The 17,787-nt window shown below is 40.6% G+C and overlaps 1 long non-coding RNA gene across 2 annotated transcripts; it reads right to left on the reverse strand.

Moving 5' to 3' along the window:
* Window positions 1-312: 312 nt before the first annotated feature.
* LOC140633276 (uncharacterized) lies at window positions 313-13,827 on the reverse strand. Of its 2 annotated transcripts, XR_012030916.1 has the most exons (3): window positions 7,593-13,827; window positions 6,469-6,607; window positions 313-5,284 (listed from the first exon to the last, which is right to left on the reverse strand). It is a non-coding gene; the product is annotated as an uncharacterized lncRNA (long non-coding RNA). The 2 variants fall into 2 exon arrangements; XR_012030915.1 differs by having other exon boundaries at window positions 6,469-13,827.
* Window positions 13,828-17,787: the final 3,960 nt, after the last annotated feature.

Genomic DNA, 17,787 nt, shown 5'->3' on the forward strand with positions numbered 1-17,787 from the left:
TCCCTCTCCCTCTGCAGCTCCTCCTGCTTATGTTCCCTGGCTCTCTCACTCACTTTCTGTCAAATAAGTAAGTAAGATCTTTTTCTTTTTCTTTTTTTAAAGTAAAATCTTTAAAAAAGTAATAATAAAGGCAGCAGTGAGAGAAAAACTGCATTTCCTGATTGTACCCTGACTCTGTTCAGCCCACTAAATAAGTCAGTGGCATAGGATATATTGCTCACCTGTTGTTTCTTTTTTCTTTTTTTTCTTTTTTTTCTTTTCTTTTCTTTTCTTTTCTTTTCTTTTTTGTTCTTTTCTTTTCTAACTTTGTAAGACTGCTCACAATGGAGGATGACCTGCTTTATCATGGCCACGATGTGGTGGGACGGGGATTTGTAATAGAATCTGCAGGTCACAGGCATGACTCCTGAGCCCCTCAGCTCACATCCACAGTCCCCAAAGCCATCAGCAGTGGTTTCTGTACCCTCCATCTCTTCCTAACAGAGGGAACTGAGATTTGTAATCATGATGGACACTGATTTTTCTGCAGTTTGGTTTCAACCAAATGACACAGTCAAGACTTAGGTTCTCTGAGGCAACAGAAACAAATAATTACACATTCCAGTACTGGCCAAAATTTTTTTAATCAACTTATATAATTTCCAAATATCTATAAACAATATTTAAAACTCATGAATAGATTATCCCTGCCTTTTAGCAGAATTTATATAAACTACCTTTTGAGTAATGACATGCTTTGACTCTTAAAACTTCTCTTCCATTTTACTTTTCACAGCAACGTAACACGTTTCACCACCCACCCAAGTAGACACTGTTTTCTCGAGCTGACATATTTGTCCCCTTCAGTGCCAGACCAACACATCTAGATGCATCATTGCTCTCCCACGGAGGTGCTTCCTTCAGCAAATACTGTTTGTATGATTTTTAAGGTCCAGTTGGCCACCAGAGATAAAATAGCAAATGAAACAAAACCCTTGCCTTTATGGAACTTTCATAATAGTGGGGAGTTTGTCAACAATAAATTGATTGATAGATAGATGATAGATAGATAGATGATAGATAGATAGATAGATGGATGATAGATAGATAACAGATAGATTCGATTAGAGAGAGAGAGAGTTTATAGATAGATTTGTTATAAGGAACTGATTCACATAATTATGGAAGTCGGCACGTCCAAAATCTGTGGAGCCAATGTTCCAGTTTGAATCTGAAGACTGGTAGGCTGCCCTAGAACAAGGGAAAGCCAGTGTTGCAGTTTGAAGGCAGGAGAAGGTTGGGGAAGGTTCAGCCTTATTTAGGCCTTCAACTGATTGGAGGGGGCCCACCCACATTATGAAGAGCAATCTTCTTTACTTATCTACCAATTTAAACCTTAGTCTCATCCAAAAATATCCTCCCAGAGACACCCACAATCATGTTTGACCAAATATCTGGGCACCTCATGGCTCAGTCAGATTGGCACAAATAATTAACCATCACAAGAAATTTTTTTTTTAATGAAGTAACTTTTTTTTTTTAATTTTTTATTTATTTATGATAGTCACACACAGAGAGAGAGAGAGAGGCAGAGACACAGGCAGAAGGAGAAGCAGGCTCCATGCACCGGGAGCCCGACGTGGGATTCGATCCCGGGTCTCCAGGATCGCGCCCTGGGCCAAAGGCAGGCGCTAAACCGCTGCGCCACCCAGGGATCCCTCACAAGAGATTTTTAAAAACAAGTTGAAAAATAAATATTTCATGACTGTTGGCTACAGAGAAAATAAGCCTGATGGTCTCATGACGTGGCAATATGAGAAAAAAAAGGATCAGAGGAGGGAAGAGGTTGAGATAGGCATGTGTTTAAGTTACAATAGTGTCCCAAACGTTAAATACATCAGTATTCAAATGCCATCTTGTGGCTGATTATTTACATTAGGTTTCATTCATCCTGTGCCATTCATCTCACATCTGTTAAGATGTGTTAAAATATTCTTTTAGAGTCAACAGAGTTGCCTTCTTAAGGCTCCATAGTTTTATGCCTCTATTTCCTTGTATTATTAGTAGCAATTTCATGCCTGCTGGGTTCAGGGTACTGGCAGCCGTGCTAGCTTGACTCCAAGTTCAAATGCCTTCTTTGATTGTAATGGATTTAATTCAAGGACGCCATAAAATAAAATATTCATGCCCAGTGTGCATAAGGATGTCATAACAAAAATATTTACACATTTAGACCAACATACAGAATCACTTTACAACGTACCCTATGTTTAGTGCAACAATAACATCATTACATAGAATAAACAGGCCTGAATCATTTCCCAAATTCTAGGCCACCATAAATAGTAGTCTGCATTCTTGGCCCACTGTTGTAATCTTTGCTTGGTAACTTTATGCAGTCTACTAAAAGACATATCATAAAAAAGGGCCCATAACCCATGATTTATTTATAAGACATACTGTCATTATTGCATGGGTCAGATTTTTATATTCTTTTCACAAACCACCCCCACCCCTGCCTCGTGACATCTGCAATGTTGAGAAGGCACACTGAAGTCAAGAGAATTCATTGCTGACTTTCTCTTTAATATATAAATGTATCGAGTCCACACATTTTACACCTTCAACTTACACAATGTTGTCAACTACATCTCATTAAAAATAAATTAAAAATATTCTGCAAGGGATCCCTGGGTGGCTCAAGGGGTTTAGCTCCTGCCTGCGGCCCAGAGAGTGGTCCTGGAGTCCCGGGATGGAGTCCCACATCGGGCTCCCTGCATGGACCCTGCTTCTCCCTCTGCCTGGGTCCCTGCCTCTGTGTGTGTGTGTGTGTGTGTGTGTGTCTCTCATGAATAAATAAATAAAATCTTTAAAAATAATGTTCTGCAAACAACAAAAAAGCGTATTAAATAATGAAGTCACACCGAAGGATATTTACAACGTGTATAATAGGTACAACTACCACCATATGAGTACTGATGTAGGAGTTTCTTATCGCTCTGTAACGCATTACCACGAACCCAGCTGCTTAAGACACCTGTTCATTAGCTCAGGGCTCTGTGTGCCGGAAGTCCAGAGCGGTGGGAGGGCTTTCTGCTGAGGTTTTATCACAAGGGAGAAGTCAAGATGATGGCCAGCTTGGGGCGCCTGGGTGGGTCCGATGGTCAAGCATCTGCCTTCAGTTCAGGTCATGACTTCAGGGTCCTGGGATCGAGCCCCACATCCCACAGCGGGGAGTGTGCTTCTCCCTCTCCCTCTGCCCTTCCCCTGCTCATGCGCTCACTCTCTCTCTCTCTCTCTCTCTCTAATAAATAAAATCTTGAAAAAAAATGATGGCCAGCTTGAATTCTCATTGGAAGTTCTAGGGAAGAATCGGCGTCCAAGCTGGTCTTGCTGGCAGAATTCAGTTCCTGGCAGTTGAAGGATTTAAGTCCTCAGTTTTTGACAGACCTTCAAGCCAGCAAGGGCATGCCAGTCAAATCCTTCCTGTGCTTTGAATCTCTGGCTTCCTATTCTGCAACTAGCGGGAGAAAAGTCTGTTGTTTTTTTTTTCTTTTTAAATATTTTATTCATTTATTCATGAGAAACACACAGAGAGGCAGAGACACAGGCAGAGGGAGAAGTGGGTTCCCTGCGGGGAGCCTGATGCGGGACTCGACCCCGGGAGCCGGGGATCACGACCTGAGCTGAACAGACACGCTCAACAACTCAGCCACGCAGGTGCCCGGAAAAGTCTGCTTTTAAAGAGTATTGTGATCAGGTTAGACATACGCAGTCTCCCTTTGGATTAACTGAAAATGAACTGATAAATTGCCTTGATTACATCTATAAAAATCTCTTTTGCGATATTAAGTGACATAGTTGCACTAGGGGACAGAGATCATTGGGTCCACCTTAGAATTCTTCTTACTGAACCCTGTGGCCTGTCCCCAGGTAAAGAGAAACATGATTAATCCTCTGATCTCATCCTCTTCCTGCAATCCCAAATTCTGGGCCTGGGCCCCCTTGCTTTTCTTTACCCCTTCCCACACTGTCATGCAATGGGAGCAGTATATTATTCTATTGTACATAATTTCAAACTAGTTATGATGAAATAAAATGAAAATTGACCTTTTGAGATTTGCTTTTATATTTCTGCATGCACGTGCACGTGTAGATTATAAATATTTATTGCTGGATTTAAGAATAGATCACAATTGTTTTAACCTATTTTTTTGTAGGTGAACTTTTGTTTCCAACCATTTTTTAAAGACACAGGTTCTATGCTGTTTTGGTTCACATGTGCCAGGTTCTTTTGAGGGTAGAAACCTAAGAGTGTAATTACGAAGTTATGGGGTAGCCACATCTTTAGCTTTACTGAAGGATGCAAAAATGTTTCCTCCAGTTTTAGTTTTGATTTCTCACTTCATAGCATTGTGATCAGAAAACATGATTCATGTGATATTAATTCTTAAATTCCTGTATGTGTTTTTTCTTTATAGCCTACCAATATAGTCAGGTTTTTATGTTTTACGTGTGATTTAAAACCATGTTCTATGTTCTATCCATTGGATGAACATCATTTATTGTGCTATTCAAATCTTCTGGGTCCCTAGTAATTTGGGAATTATTTGATCTAGCCTCAGAACCCAAATTCCCTGAGCTCAGGGATTTTTGCCTATTGTGTTCATTGTTGTATTCTCAGTGCTGGTAGAGTAGCTGCTTGATAAATATTTGTTGCAGGAATGACTCAATTACTGAGGAATGAGTGCCACAACCTTCACTCTCATGTTGGATTAACTTCTTACTTTTTGGTATATGGTTCACATATTTGAGGTGATCGTATGAAGTGCAAAAAGGCACAAAGAGGTTTCTATTTTCCTAATTGTTCTTGTCTCATTAGGCAGGAACTCTCTTTATCACTAGTAACCCATCTTGCCTTAACATATTTTGTATCTGGCACAAACATATCAACACCATTCCTTTTTTGGTCAGTATATATTTTTCTCACAGATTAATGTTGTGATCCATGGGACCATGCAGCCATCTCAAGTGTACAGGAGAAGTATGGGTCTCATGGGCAAAACCAACACAGCAGCTCTGGCAACTTCATTTCTGTGATGTTAGTGTTTGTTACTGAAGTATAGTTGACATACGATAGTTTTAGGCATTGATGTTTTTGTTCTCATTTGTCTGGTTTCTTGTAACCACATTCCTGGCAGCAGAATAGCATCCTCGTGGTATACGATGATGGCCTACCAAGGACTGTGGCTTCAGCTTGTTTCTCTGCAATGGTGTTAACCAGCCATATCGCCAAGAACTTTAACTATTAAAACAAAACAAAACCCCCCTTAGTGAGCATCAGTTGTCTGCTTGGGGAGGGTAGTCATAGCTTTCCTCCTTATCTTACCCTCACTACTATTGGCCCAAAGCCATGAAAATAACCTCAAGTAAATTTGACTATTTCTTCTCTGGCCTATTTTTTTTTTTTTTTTTAATCTTAACAACTTAACCCCTGAGGATTAGGGACATCCCCAAGTTATACAGAGCCTGCATCCTTTGAAGAAGCCACCATATAATTGGAGAATAGTAGGGTAAGAGCCATTTAATTCCCTGCCATCAGCACCATTTATAGATTCTTAACTTCTCCATGATCTACAGCAGGGAGATGGGACCACAATGTGTCAGGCACCCCAGTGCTTTCAGAACTGGCCCTTACAGTGTTGTCCGCACCGCACCACCAGAAGGTCCTTTTCTTGCTTCCAAAAATGCTGCACTGCTCTCCCAGAAAAGGGAGAGACTCACGACTCCATGTTTTCCTTCACCGGGTCCAAACTGTAATGTTTGCAGCAGGAATTCCATGATGTTTATATCAGGTGGTTGGCATTTCCCCAAATTCAGGACATGTCTTATTTTTTATTTTATATTATTTCTTTAGATTTATCTTGAGAGTGGTTTTGGGGTCAAGGACAGAAATCAGTAATATATAAGTTTGTTCTTATATAGTCATGTCCCTTGGTATCTAAATTTTCTGGGCTTTCCTAAAATGACCTCACATTGTTTAATTTAAAAATACATTTCACCTAAATTTATTTTAAAATAAATGTCATTAAATTTCATCCCAGTACCTTCCAATCAATCAATTCTTGCAACAAACATTTGAGCTTATATTCTAGGAGAACAAGAGCTAAATTGGAATTATCTGTTTAAACAAGCCTCTTTTGCTCCTTTTACTATTAGGATGACAATTATATAGCCAACCAGGATGCACTTCTGCTCAGGAGAATACAGGTGAAAATGATACCATTAATAAGTTTAATTCTACTCTAAGGCCTTCTCTTTGAGTCTTCTCAATCGAAAGCTATTAGAAACAGAATAAAAGCATCAGCATTTAGATTAACAGCTGGATTTTGTTTAAAATATTTCCCTAATTATAATCTATTTAATTTTTTTGCAGTTTAAGGGGTTTTCGTTGTTATTGTTATTGGTTTCCAGAGAAAAATCCCTTACTTGTGTTTCTTATATGACAATCTTGTGTTTCTGGGTTGCAGAGCTGAAAAATTTCGTGGCAGTTGTTCTGAAAAGCTCATCTTCTTACTTTGCTCTTCTAAATTTTGCACTCCAGCAATAGTTCCTTTTAGGATTATGTCTTCCAAAAAGAAAAAGCCAAATCTCACTAAATTGTACAGAAATAGAAGTTGCCAAAAAGTGCAAGAAACTCAGTGAAACTTGAGGGAAAGTTTCAAAATACAAGGTAAGTAAATACTCACAGGGTTTTTACTTTCTCTTAAAACTTAGAAAGACCTGAGCATTGTGAGAGCTACATAAACCCAAGATGCTGGGTTCCACTTTATGAGAAACTGGAGACAGAACCCATCTATACCTCATAGCAGCAACAATCAGGAGCCACAGTGGAGCTTTATCATTTTAGTAGAGACCAATTTTGATTTTAGATTTGTGAGACTTGTGAGACTTAACCTTGATAATTCCAAGCAGTTAGTGTCAGAACTGGATTATAGGACTCCCCACAGCAATCACAGAATTGCCTGATGTGGGAATATCACGCTCACATCTTATAAGTCACAGAAGTGTTCAGTGTGAGTAGAGTTGAGAGGAGACATGGGGGAGGGGGTTCCCCACACAAAGGGCGAGGACAAGGTTGATAAATATTTAAAAGTAGATGAAAACAGCAGAAATTAACAAACTAGAAAGCAAATACACATACACATACAAACATACACAAAATGAAAAAAAGCAAAACTTATGGTTGTTGCAGCCCTACGAAACAGTGGAAACAATTTCAATACTTATCAATAAGAGAAGAGGCAGATAAAATGTGGCATGTTAATACAGGGGGACAGAATGACATCATTTAAATGAAGACATTGGAGACACGTGTATCTTCATCAATAAATCTCAAAAGTGATGTTGAGGGACAAAACCAAGTTCCAAAATGATAAGTGTGCTATAATACCACTTATATGAAGTTTCAAACACATCAAACAAAAATGTGTACTTTAGGACTCCACAGAAACTTGGTAAGAAGTATAAGGCTGAATGAGAAAGATATTTGGGGGGGGGGGCAGGATGGTGGAAGAGCAGGGACCCCAAGTCACCTGTCCCCAACAACTTACCTAGATAACTTTCAAATCATCCTGAAAACCTACGAATTTGGCCTGAAATTTAAAGAGAGAAGAGCTGGAATGATACAGTGAGAAGAGTTCACGCTTCTATTAAGGTAGGAAGACGGAAAAAAATAAAGAAATAAAAAGGCATCCAAGGGGGAGAGGCCCCGCGAGGAGCTGGGCTAAGGCCAGAGCGAGCCCCCAGGACAGGAAAGCCCTGCCCCGGAGAAGCAGGAGCTGCACCAATCTTCCCGGAGGAAAAGGCGCTCGCAGGGAGTTGGGGTGGGATCCCAGGAGGGGCAGGGGTGCCCTCAGGCTCCCAGGGACACTTACAGAGCACCTGCACCCCGGGGACAGCAGGCCACACCCCGCAGCCGAGCTCCCTAAAGGGCTGCAGCGCGCACGGCTGGACCCGGGAGCAGCTCCGGCGGCTGGGCACAGAGGGGGCTGCACCGCCCGGGAGTGATTCCAGCGGTGCAGGCCCCGGAGCCCAGGGCACTGGGGGACACAGCCCAGGATCCGGTGCTCCCCCCGGGGACAGGCGGAGGCCAGGAGGACACAGGGCAGCAAGGGCGCTCCTGCCACGGGGGGCCCGAGCTGTGCAGATCGGCGCTCCCGGCCCCAGAGCATCCAGGTCCCTGTGGACTGGGAGTTGCAGTAGTTACTGCGGGAGCTGACTCCAGGGCTGGAGACCTGGCCGCGGCCACTGTTGTTGTTCCTCCTGCTGTCACCTTGTACCTAGGACTGGGCCTCACAGGATAAACAGCTCGCACTGAGCCCTGCACCAGGCAGGGGGCTGAGCAGCTCCCCCAGGTGCTCACACTTGAGAATCAGCACAGCAGGCCCCTCCCCCAGAAGACCAGCCAGAAGGACACGGGAAAAGCAAGTCATTGACCAAGCAGCACTGGAAAGTACCAGAAGTCAAGGGATTTACAGTATATAGAACCAGGGGATACCCCTCCTTGTTTTTTGTTTCTTTTTGTTTTTTGTCCCCCCGCCCTTTTTCTTCCTTTATCCAGTACAAATTGTTTTCAGCCACTAGCACTGAGCAAAATGACTACAAAGAAGAACTCACCACAGAAGAAAGAATCAGAACAGTCCTCTCTCCCACAGAGTTAGAGAATTTGGATTACAATTCAATGTCAGAAAGCCAATTCAGAAGCACAATTAGCTATTGGTGGCTCTGGAAAAAAACATAAAGGATTCAAGAGACTTCATGACTGCAGAATTTAGATCTACTGACGCTGAAATTAAAAATCAATTAAATGAGATACAATCCAAACTGGAGGTCCTCACGATGAAGGTTAATGAGGTAGAAGAACGAGTGAGTGGCATACAAGACAAGTTGATGGCAAGGAAGGAAGCTGAGGACAAAAGAGAGAAACAATTAAAAGATCATGAGGGGGATCCCTGGGTGGCGCAGCGGTTTGGCGCCTGCCTTTGGCCCAGGGCGCGATCCTGGAGACCCGGGATCGAATCCCACGTCGGGCTCCCGGTGCATGGAGCCTGCTTCTCCCTCTGCCTGTGTCTCTGCCTCTCTCTCTCTCTCCTCTGTGACTATCATGAATAAATAAATAAAATCTTTAAAAAAAAATAAAAAAAAAATAAAAAAAATAAAAGATCATGAGGAAACGTTAAGGGAAATAAATGACAGCCTCAGAAGGAAAAATCTACGTTTAATTGGGGTTCCAGAGGGTGCCAAAAGTGACAGAGGACCAGAAAGTGTATTTGAACAAATCATAACTGAGAATATCCCTAACTTGGGGAGGGAAATAGACATTCAGATCCAGGAGATAGAGAGATTCCCCCCGCCCCAATCAATAAAAACCATTCAAAACCTCAACATTTAATAGTGAAACTTGCAAATTCCAAAGATAAAGAGAAAATCCTTAAAGCAGCAAGAGACAAGAGATCCCTAACTTATATGAAGAGAAATATTACATTAGCAGCAGATCTCTCCACAGAGACCTGGCAGGCCAAGAAGGGCTGGAAGGATATATTCAGGGTCCTAGATGATAAGAACCTGCAGCCAAGAATACTCTATCCAGCAAGGCTCTCATTCAGACTAGAAGGAGAGATAAAGAGCTTCCAAGATAGGCAGAAGCTGAAAGAATATGTGACCACCAAACCAGCTCTGCAAGAAATATTAAGGGGGACTCTGTAAAAGAAAGAGGAAGCCAGGACAGCCCGGGTGGCTCAGTGGTTTAGTGCTGCTTTCAGCCCACAGCATGATCCTGGAGACCTGGGATCGAGTCCCACGTTGGGCTTCGTGCATGGAGCCTGATTCTCCTTCTGCCTGTTTCTCTACCTCTCTCTCTCTCTGTTTCTGTCATGAATAATAAATAAAAATAAATAAATAAAATCTTAAAAAAAAAAAAAAAAGAGGAAGCCCAAAGAAACACTCCACAGAAACAGGAACTGAATAGGTATTATGATGACACTAAATTCATATCTTTCAGTAGTAACTCTGGATGTGAATGGGCTTAATGATCCCATTAAAAGGTGCAGGGTTTCAGATTGATAAAAAAAAGACCCATCTATTTGCTGTCTACAAGACACTCATTTTGACCTAAGGACACCTACAGCCTGAAAATAAAAGGCTGAAGAACCATTTACCATTCAAATGGTCCTCAAAAAAAAGCAGGGGTAGCCATCCTCATAGCAGATAAATTAAAGTTTATTCCAAAGACTGTAGTAAGAGATGAAGAGGGACACAATATTATACTTAAAGGATCTATCCAACAAGAGGACCTAACAGTCCTGAATATTTATACCCCTAATGTGGGAGCTGCCAAGTATATCAACCAATTAATAACCAAAGTTTAGACATACTTAGATAATAATACACTTATACTGGGAGACTTCAACACGGCACTTTCTGAAATGACAGATATTCTAAGAACAACATCTCCAAAGAAACAAGAGCTTTAAATGGTACCCTGGATCAGATGGACTTCACAGATATTTACAGAACTTTACATCCAAATGCAACTGAATACATATTCTTCTCAAGTGCACATGGAACTTTCTACAGAATACACCGCATATTGGGTCACAAATCAGGTCTTATTTGATACCAAAAGATTGGGATTGTCCCCTCCTTATTTTCAGACCATAATGCTTTGAAACTAGAACTCAATAAAAAGAGGAAATTTGGAAGAAATTCAAACACATGGACGTTAAAGACCATCCTGCTAATCGATGAAAGGGTCAACCAGGAAATTAGAGAAGAATAATTAAAAAGATTCATGTAAACTAATGAGAATGAAGATACAACCATTCAAAATCCTTGGGATGCAGCAAAAGCAGTCCTGAGAGGGAAATACATCGCAATACAAGCATCCATTCAAAAACTGGAAAGAACTCAAATACAAAAGCTAACCTTACACCTAAAGGAGCTAGAGAAAAAACAGCAAATAGATCCTACACCCAGAAGAAGAAGAGAATTAAGAAAGATTTGAGCAGAATTCAATGAAATCGAGACCAGAAGAACTGGAACAGATCAACAAAACCAGGAGTTGGTTCTTTGAAATAATTAATAAGATCGATAAACCATTAGCAGCCTTATTAAAAAAAAAAGACAAAAGAGAAAAGTCTCAAATTAATAAAATCATGAATGAAAAAAGAGAGATCACAACCAATACCAAGGACATACAAACGATTTTAAAAACATATTATGACCAGTTATATGCCAATAAATCTAGGCAATCTAGAAGAAATGGACGCATTTCTGGAAAACCACAAACTACCAAAACTGGAACAGGGAGGCCAATAACCAGGGAGGAAATTGATGCAGTCATCAAAAACCTTCCAAGACACAAAAGTCCAGGGCTAGATGGCTTCCCAGGGGAATTCTATCAAACGTTTAAAAAAGAAACCATACCTATTCTACTAAAGCTGTTTGGAAAGATAGAAAGAGATGAAATTCCAAAACCAGAGAAATACTCCACCAAAAAGGAGAATTATAGACCAATATACCTGATGAGCACAGATGCAAAAATTCTCAACAAGATACTAGCCAATAGGATCCAATAGTACATTAAGAAGATGATTCACCATGACCAAGTGGGATTTATGCCCAGGATGCAAGGCTGGTTCAACACTCATAGAGCAATCACCATGATAGTTTGTATCAACAAGAGAAAAACCAAGAACCATATGATCCACTCAATAGATGCAGAGAAAGCATTTGACAAAATACAGCATCCATTCCTGATCAAAACTCTTCAGAGTGTAGAGATAGAGGGAACATTCCTCAGCATCTTAAAAGCCATCTATGAAAAGCCCACAGCAAATATCATTCTTAATGGGGAAGCACTTGGAGCCTTTCCCCTAAGATCAGGAACACGACAGGGATGTCCACTCTCACATGCTATTCAACATAGTAGTAGATGTCCTAGCCTCAGCAATCAGGCAACAAAAAGAAAAGGTATTCATTCAAATTGGCAAAGAAGTCAAACTCTCCCTCTTTGCAGATGACATGATACTGTACATAGAAAACCAAAAAGTCTCCACCCCAAGATTGCTAGAACTCATACAGCAGTTTGGCAGTGTGGCAGGATGGAATATCAATGCCCAAAAATCAGTGGCATTTCTATACACTAACAATGAGACTGAAGAAAGAGAAATTAAGGAGTCAATCCCAATTACAATTGCACCCAAAAGCATAAGATACCAAGGAATAAACCTAACCACAGAGATAAAGGATCCATACCCTACAAACTACAGAGCCCTTCTGAAAGAAATTGAGGAAGCCAAAAGAGATGGAAAAATATTCCATGCTCATGAATTGGAAGAATTAATAATGTGAAAATGTCTAAGCTAATTCAGGGCAAATTACACGTTCAATTCTAACCCTATCCAAATACCATGGACTTCCTTCAGAGAGTTGGAACAAATAATCTTAAGACTTGTGCAGAATCCAAAAGACCCCAAATAGCCAGGGGAATATTGAAAAAGAAACCAGAGCCGGGGGCATCAAAATGCCAGATTTCAGGTTGTATTACAAAGCTGTGATCATCAAGACAGTGTGGTACTGGCACAAAAACAGACACATAGATCAATGGAATGGAGTTGAGAACCCAGAAATGGGCCCTCAACTCTATGGTCAACTAATATTCGACAAAGCAGGAAAGACTATCCGCGGGAAAAAGGACAGTCTCTTCAATAATGGTGCTGGGAAAACTGAACAGCCACGTGCAGAAGAATGAAACTACACCATTCTCTTACACCATACACAAAGATAAACTCAAAATGGATGAGAGATCCAAATGTGAGACAGGAATCCATCAGAATCCTAGAGGAGAACACAGGTAACACCCTTTTTGAACTTGGCCACAGCAACTTCTTGCTAGATAGATCTATGAAGGCAAGGGAAACAAAAGCAAAAATGAATTATTGGGACTTCATCCAGATAAAAACCTTCTGCACAGCCAAAGAAACAGTCAACAAAACTAAAAGACAACCTACAGAATGGGAGAAGATATTTGCAAATGACGTATCAGATAAAGGACTAGTTTCCAAGATCTATAAAGAACTTATTAATCCACAGCAAAGAAACAAACAATCCAATCATGAAATGGGCAAAAGACATGAATAGAAATTTCACAGAGGAAGACACAGACATGGCCAATACGCACATGAGAAAATGCTTCGCATCACTTGCCATCAGGGAAATACAAACCAAAACCACAATGAGATACCACCTCACACCATGGGAATGGTGAAAATTAACAAGGCAGGAAACAAAACAAACGTTGGAGAGGATGTGGAGAAAGGGGAAGCCTCTTGCACTGTTGGTGGGAATGTGAACTGGTGCAGCCACTCTGGAAAACTGTGTGGAGGTTCCCCAGAGTTAGAAATAGAGGTTTGCTATGACCCAGCAATGGCACTACTGGGAATTTACCCCAAAGATACAGATGCATTGAAATGCTGGGACACCTGCACCCCAATGTTTACAGCATTAATGTCCACAATAGCCTAACGGTGGAAGGAACCTTGGTGTCCATCGGAAGATGAATGGATAAAGATGTGATCTATGTATACAATGGAATATTACGCAGCCTTTAGAAACAATATATACCCACCATTTGCTTCAACGTGGATGGAACTGGAGGGTATAATGCTGAGTGAAGTAAGTCAATCAGAGAAGGACAAACATTATATGGTCTCATTCATTTGGGGAATATAAAAAAATAGTGGAAGGGAATAAAGGGGAAAGGAGAGAAAATGAGTGGGAAATATCAGTGAGGGTAACAGAACATGAGAGACTCATAACTCTGGGAAATGAACAAGGGGTGGTGGAAGGGGAGGTGGGTGGGGGGTTGGGGTGACTGGATGACAGGCACTGATGGGGGCACTTGACGGGATGCTCACTGGGTGATATGCTATATGTTGGCAAATTGAACTCCAATAAAAAAAATAATTAAAAATAAAAAAGACACAGGATATAATATATATCATAGGGAATACAGTTAGTATTATAATAACTTTATATGGTGATATATAACTAGATTGTTTATGATACATTTATATGGTGATCACTTCATAGTGTATATAAATGTCAAATTACTATGTATACATCTGGAATGAATATAATATTGAACATCAGTTATAGTTCTATATAAATAAGTAAATAAATAAATGTAAAAAATAAAAAATAAAGATCTGTAGAGCAAAGAGTAAAAAAAAAGAAAAAAACAAAGATATTTACCAACTTGAAGAAAATGGTTATCTCCATGGAGACGGGAGGAAAGAGGGAGGATGAGTCAGGGAAAACTGTAAGGAGGCTTTGACTATGTTTGTTCTATTTTTATTTTTTTCATTCATTTATTTTTAAGATTTTATTTATTTATTTGAGAGAGAGCATAAGCAGGGGGAAGGGAAGGGGTGGGAGAGAGGGATAAGCAGATTCCCCGCTGAGCAGGAATCTGGATCCAGGGATTCTGTGATCATGACCTAAGCCAAAGCAGATGCTTAACCATCTGAGCCACCCACACACCCCTCTGTTTTTTTCAGTATCTAAAGTAAAGAAAGTAGATGCTAACATTTGTTAAATCTGGATCTTAAATGCATAGATGTCTTGTTCTCTGTATTCTGTGTCTGAAGTATTTCATAATTTAAAAAATATCTGCAAAAGAAAAAATTGTGTTTCAACCAGGAGCTTACATGAAATAATGCTTATTCTATTAAAGTGTTTATTATATAGTCCTCTTAAGTATCACAAAATTGAACTTTAGATGGCTTCCAGGTCCTCATTAATTGTGATTAATGAGTTTGCTAGGACTTCACAACATTTCCTACTGCTCCATGCTTTATCTGTCCTTTTGCTTGTCTGCCCTTTCTTGGGAGCACAGTGTCGGGAAAAGGAACATCAGCCAGTTCAACAATAACAATAACAAATATTCTGTTTCAGAAGAAGAACAAGAATGACATCCTTGGCTGAAAAGTATTTAATTCTATTGACAGCTTGGGTTCAATACATTAAATATGGGCTCTATTCTCAGATTTCACTGTTTCAGAAAGATGCATCTGTTACATACACGGAAGAGCAGGCCATCCATCAAACACAGAAGCTACACAGGATGTATTGTGCAGGCACAGGGCCAACCCCATTCTACAGCTTGGTGGAAAAGCTCCACCATGTGGTTTTCATCAGACCTCAAAAGTGTATTTCACATCATAATCTACAGAGACGATCCGAGATTAAATGCAGGCTCAACACATATACATTTCAGGATTCAGTAGAGATATTTTGACTATATAACATATGTAGTCATTTCTGGTACATAAATTGGATTTTTACAGGCCCTTACAGAATCCATAAAGAATCCTTTCCCATTTTTTATGTCCTTTCTGACAATATTTTGTATAAATGTTGACATTTATCCTTTGAATTGTGTTAATTGGGTGGCATGGCTTCTGCATCTCTGTAGGATGACTTTGAGTTACCTGTGTTGAGGAGTGGGAAGGTGTAGAAAAGAGTAGATGGGTTCAGTAGGGAGTGAGGGACTAACAGGGAAAGGGCAGAAGGACCAGTAGGAAATCTACCCCAAACCAAGCATGTCTTCTCCTTATCTTCTCTGAGACCACCCACTGCTATGTCTCACCAAAAACAGGCACAAACCACTTAGCCTACTAAGAGAGACAGAATAATGGTCCCCCAAAGATGTCCACATTCTAATTTCCAGAACCATGAATATATCATCTTACATGTCAAAAAGGACTTTGCAAAATTGATTCATTTAAGGATCCTGAGATGGAAAGATAATCTTAGATTATCTGAGCCCAATGTAATCGTAAAGGTCCTTATAAGAGAGAGGCAGGAAGGTCAGACTTACAGTAGGAGATGTGATGACAGAAGCAGAGTCAGAGAGTGGGGGAAAGAGATGGAGGGGGAGGGGAGAGAGAGAGAGAGAGATTTGAAGATACAAGGCTGTTGGCTCTACAGATGGAAGAGGGGCCATGAGCCAAGGGATGCAGGCAGCCTCTAGACACCAGAAAAAAGCAAGGAAATGGATTCCCACAGGGGTACCCAGGTGGCTCAATTGGTGAAGTGTCTGCCTTCACTCAGGTCATTATCTTGGAGTCCCAGGATTAAGCCCTGAGTCCAGCCTTCTGCTCAGCAAGGAGTCTGCTTCTCCCCCTCTCTCTGCTCCTCCCCCGCTCATGCAATCTCCCTCTCTCTCTCTCTCTTTTTAAAGATTTTATTTATTTATTCAGAAAGAGAGAGAGAGAGAGAGAGAGAGGCAGAGACACAGGCAGAGGGAGAAGCAGGCTCCATGCAGAGAGCCTGACATGGGACTCGATCCCGGGTCCCCAGGATCATGCCCTGGGCTGAAGGCAGCACTAAACCACTGAGCCACCCGGGCTGCCCTCTCTCTCTCTTTCAAATAAATAAAAAAATGGATTCCCCTATGGCCTCCAGAAGGAACACAGCCCAACTGACAACTTGATTTTAGGACTTCTGGTGTCTAAAACTGTAAGATAACAAATTTATGTTATTTTAAGCCACTAAATTTGTGTGATAATTTGTTATGGTAACAATAAAAAAAATCAATACATCTCACTACCCCAGTGAAAACTTACCGATCAATAATAATTCTGTTCATTCCAATCTTGATGGCCTTTCCAGTGTTGAAGGCTTGTATTTCATGGGTGACTATGAGGAAAGTTTGTGTGATTTTTTAATATGCGGAGAGTACACTGCTCTAAACAAATAATGAATTCTGATATGAAAGACTCTCAGAGCACCACAGAAATGGAAGAGTGTCCCACACATGTCAGCTGATAAGGATGGTAACCCTGCACCCACAAGATAAAGGTAACCACTTACAGTAAGAAAAACCCTCCTGCACGTACATCCTCCTTGTCTTTCCTGCACAACCTTGGGAATCTATATTCACTTCTAGGAAAATAAGAATTCCCAACTTGCTGAGGGAATACCTTTAATATAAAAGCACTGAAATAAAAATCTCTTAAATGTAAACATATTTCCAAGAACTACTAGATACCTGAGGAAAATGAACAATATGAAAAGAACATGAACATTAAGAAAATTATTCACCATGACCAAGTAGGATTTATCCCTGGGACACAAGGCTGCTTCAACACGCATAAAACAGTCAATGTGATTCATCATATCAGCAAGAGAAAAACCAAGAACCATATGATCCTCTCATTAGATGCAGAGAAAGCATTTGACAAAATACAGCATCCATTCCTGATCAAAACTCTTCAGAGTGTAGAGATAGAGGGAACATTCCTCGACATCTTAAAAGCCATCTATGAAAAGCCCACAGCAAATATCATTCTCAATGGGGAAGCACTGGGAGCCTTTCCCCTAAGATCAGGAACAAGACAGGGATGTCCACTCTCACCACTGCTGCTCAACATAGTACTGGAAGTCCTAGCCTCAGCAATCAGACAACAAAAAGACATTAAAGGCATTCAAATTGGCAAAGAAGAAGTCAAACTCTCCCTCTTCGCCGATGACATGATACTCTACATAAAAAACCCAAAAGTCTCCACCCCAAGATTGCTAGAACTCATACGGCAATTCGGTAGCGTGGCAGGATACAAAATCAATGCCCAGAAATCAGTGGCATTTCTATACACTAACAATGAGACTGAAGAAAGAGAAATTAAGGAGTCAATCCCATTTACAATTGCACCCAAAAGCATAAGATACCTAGGAATAAACCTA

Source organism: Canis lupus, chromosome 5 (genome assembly GCF_048164855.1).
Source record: "Canis lupus baileyi chromosome 5, mCanLup2.hap1, whole genome shotgun sequence".
NCBI lineage: Eukaryota > Metazoa > Chordata > Mammalia > Carnivora > Canidae > Canis > Canis lupus.